The sequence below is a fragment of the Habropoda laboriosa genome, unplaced genomic scaffold (genome assembly GCF_001263275.1).
Source record: "Habropoda laboriosa isolate 0110345459 unplaced genomic scaffold, ASM126327v1 scaffold81, whole genome shotgun sequence".
Lineage (NCBI taxonomy): Eukaryota > Metazoa > Arthropoda > Insecta > Hymenoptera > Apidae > Habropoda > Habropoda laboriosa.
Window position 1 is genome coordinate 289,663 of NW_017100194.1, and position 649 is coordinate 290,311.

At 27.9% G+C, this 649-nt stretch overlaps 2 protein-coding genes across 2 annotated transcripts in view; one reads left to right on the plus strand and one right to left on the minus strand.

Moving 5' to 3' along the window:
- LOC108570253 (transcription factor IIIB 90 kDa subunit) overlaps nucleotides 1–649 on the minus strand; it is a 12,945-nt gene that overhangs the window by 4,425 nt on the left and 7,871 nt on the right. The window lies entirely within an intron of this gene.
- The window catches only part of LOC108570255 (BTB/POZ domain-containing protein 6-B-like), a 4,725-nt gene that overhangs the window by 897 nt on the left and 3,179 nt on the right, over nucleotides 1–649 (plus strand). The window lies entirely within an intron of this gene.

The window sequence follows — 649 nt, forward strand, 5'->3', positions numbered from 1 at the left end:
GGCACAATTTTATTTAAGTTCAGAAAAATTTTAAATTATATAAAAAATAAGTTAACTCTAAACGCAACTTAAAATAAGTATGTATTTAGTTGACATACATATCACGTGCATACGAAACTGCACGAATGAAAGCGGAATAAAGCGAACCTAGTATCATTCGAAGTCTTACCATAGATGAATTTTGCTTAAGATGTTACATATATTATACATGCATATGTAACATATACATATATACATACATCACATTTGTGTTCGAAATACTTGAAAATGAGAGGGGTTCTCTGAAGCTACAGTGATAGGAATTATTTACTATGTCATAACAGAAGCAAAAGATTCTATTCAAAACTATTTTCAAAACTGTGGAATAATGTATACTAACGGTAAAACTTTGATGATTTTGGTATGCGTTCCTTTTAATTAAACTGTAGCTAAAGGGTGATGAATTATACAACACCTTAAGGCGATGACAAATAAAAATAAAGAATGAACAAAAGCAAAGTTTGTTAATTATAAGGAAAACAATCTAGTTTATCGACCTTAAAAGTTGTTACACATTATTGTCTTCCATAACCTCTACTAATATTGAAAAGAAATATTTTTATAAATAAAACTATACCATCGACGATATTAGTTTTCAATATTCTTTTGG